Below are 3,561 nucleotides of genomic sequence, written 5' to 3'. Positions count from 1 at the left end.
CAGAAATATTATGATTTGGTAGACATACTATAATTAAACAGAAGTACTACTTTTAGTAGAAATGCTATGTTTTAGCAGAAATACTGTATTCATCAAAAATACCAAAAAGAAGCAGAAATACTATGATTTAGCAGAACTACTATGATTAGCACAAACCCTTTAAAATAGCATAAATTCTATGTTTTAGTAGAAATACTGTATTTATCACAAATACCAAAAAGAAGCATAAATACTATGGTTTAGCAGAAATACTATTATTTGGTAGAAATCCTGTAATTCAGCAGAAATACTATATTTAGCACAAATCATATAAAATAGCAGAAATAGTATGATTTAACAGAATAGTAATAACTTAAATAGAAAAATTGGAAAAGTAAAATGGACAGCTGAAAAAATGCTGAACATGGTATGGGTCGCTCAAATTGAAAAATTGACAAAAAAAAAAAAGAAAGAAAGAACAGCCAGCAGATACACACAATTACAATTATGGACACAAATGGAAACACAAATGCACAGAGAGACACACACACAGGATGTAATCCAGTCAACCAGTCCAAATATAATCCATTTGAATCCTACAATGAGATGCTGCCATAAAAAGGGTCTCTCTCTCTCTCTCTCTCTCTCTCACACACACACACACACACACACACACACACACACACACACACACACACACAAACACACCAGGAAGTGAACAGGGGCTTTTAATGGTGCTGCCTGTATGTTTCTACGTCAGTCAAATTGCCTGGGAGCTGCTGAATTTGAATCCACCAATCAGAGAGGCTGTTTACGTTTTCCCGCCAAAACAGGTGCATCTGTTTACACACGCAGCACAGAGACACAGACCTGCTTCTTTCAGTTTATTTCACATAGTGAGGATTCCCCTCAAACAAATGGCTATAATTTCCTAACCGTAGGGGCTAGAACGGCCATTCTTACACCGTTTTGTTCAGAAGAGATGGGGGAATCTTCAAGTGTTGACAATTTATCATTAAAATATGAATTTTTAGAGATATATGACATGGTTGACTTCTTGACTTAGAAGCCACGAATTCCCCAATATGCAAATTTGAATGCCTCAGCCCACATATATGATTGGCTGGCTGGGAAGCCGTGCAGGCCCTGATTTGTGGATTTGAATTCCTCAGCCCTCAGATATGATTGGCTGGCTTAGAAGCCATGAAGGCCCCAATATGCAAATTTGAATGCCTCAGCCCACATATATGATTGGCTGGGAAGCCTGATTTGAAAATTTGAATGTCTCAGTCCTCACAGAGGATTGGCTGCCTGGGGACCTGGCAGAAATATATAGAAATAGTATGATTAAGCATAAATACTACATTTAGTAGAAATACTATGTTTTAGCACAAATACTATAAAAAGAAGAAATACTATAATTTAGCAGAAATACTATATTAAGCACAAATCCTATAAAAAGCAGAAATACTATATTAAGCAATATAAATATCCTATAAAAATCCTATAAAAAGCAAAAATACTGTACTATGATTTGGTAGAAAAATTATAATTAATCAGAAATACTATATTTGGCACAAATCTTATAAAATAGCAGAAATAGTATGATTTAGCACAATAGTAATTAACTTAAACAGAAAAATTGGAAAAGCAAAATGGACAGCTGAAAAAATGCTGAACATGCTGAGGGTCCCTCAAATATACTTGCTAAATGAAAAAAATCAGCAAAAAAATATATAACAGCCACACAATCACAAAAAATTGTCACATAAGGAAACACACATGCACAGAGAGACACACACACAAGATCCAATTCAGTCAACCAGTCTAAATATATTGAATTTGAATCTTACAATGAGATCATCCAATAAAAAGGCTCTCTCTCTCTCTCTCTCTCTCTCTCTCTCTCTGTCACACACACACACACACACACACAAGATCCAATTCAGTCAACCAGTCTAAATATATTGAATTTGAATCTTACAATGAGATCATCCCATAAAAAGGCTTTCTCTCTCTCTCTCTCTGTCACACACACACACACACACACACTCACTCACTCACTCACACACACAGAGGGAGAGAGAAGCAAGTTTCTAACTCAGTCAGGCAGCCTGGGAGCTGCTAAATTTGAATCCACCAATCAGAGAGGCTGTGCACTTTTTCCCGCCAAAACAGGTGCACGCAGCACAGAGAGACACAGGATTTTTGCAGTCTATTTCTCATAGTGAAGACTCCCCTCAAACAAATGACCATAATTTCCTAACCGTAGGGGCTAGAACGGTCATTCTTACACCGTTTTGTTCAGAAGAGATTGGGGAATCTTCAAGTGTTGACAATTTATCATTAAAATATGAATTTTTAGAGATATATGACATGGTTGACTTCTTGACTTAGAAGCCACGAATTCCCCAATATGCAAATTTGAATGCCTCAGCCCACATATATGATTGGCTGGCTGGGAAGCCGTGCAGGCCCTGATTTGTGGATTTGAATTCCTCAGCCCTCAGATATGATTGGCTGGCTTAGAAGCCATGAAGGCCCCAATATGCAAATTTGAATGCCTCAGCCCACATATATGATTGGCTGGGAAGCCTGATTTGAAAATTTGAATGTCTCAGTCCTCACAGAGGATTGGCTGCCTTGGGACCTGGCAGAAATATATAGAAATAGTATGATTAAGCATAAATACTACATTTAGTAGAAATACTATGTTTTAGCACAAATACTATAAAAAGAAGAAATACTATAATTTAGCAGAAATACTATATTAAGCACAAATCCTATAAAAAGCAGAAATACTATATTAAGCAATATAAATATCCTATAAAAATCTTATAAAAAGCAAAAATACTGTACTATGATTTGGTAGAAAAATTATAATTAATCAGAAATACTATATTTGGCACAAATCTTATAAAATAGCAGAAATAGTATGATTTAGCACAATAGTAATAACTTAAGCAGAAAAATTGGAAAAGCAAAATGGACAGCTGAAAAAATGCTGAACATGCTGAGGGTCCCTAAAATATACTTGTTAAATGAAAAAAATCAGCAAAAAAATATATAACAGCCACACAATCACAAAAAATTGTCACATAAGGAAACACACATGCACAGAGAGACACACACACAAGATCCAATTCAGTCAACCAGTCTAAATATATTGAATTTGAATCTTACAATGAGATAATCCCATAAAAAGGCTTTCTCTCTCTCTCTCTCTCTCTCTCTCTCTCTCTGTCACACACACACACACACACACACACACACACACACACACACACGGAGAGAGAAGCAAGTTTTCAGTCAAGCAGGCTGGCTGGGAGCTGCTGAATTTGAATCCACCAATCAGAGAGCCTGTGCACTTTTTCCCGCCAAAACAGGTGCACGCAGCACAGAGAGACACAGGATTTTTGCAGTCTATTTCTCATAATGACGACTCCCCTCAAACAAATGACCATAATTTCCTAACCGTAGGGGCTAGAACGGTCATTCTTACACCGTTTTGTTCAGAAGAGATGGGGGAATCTTCAAGTGTTGACAATTTATCATTAAAATATGAATTATTAAAGATATTTG

Source organism: Perissodus microlepis, chromosome 19 (genome assembly GCF_051167445.1).
Source record: "Perissodus microlepis isolate ML-2025 ecotype Zambia chromosome 19, ASM5116744v1, whole genome shotgun sequence".
NCBI classification, from domain to species: domain Eukaryota; kingdom Metazoa; phylum Chordata; class Actinopteri; order Cichliformes; family Cichlidae; genus Perissodus; species Perissodus microlepis.
This window is presented reverse-complemented; position numbering follows the sequence as displayed.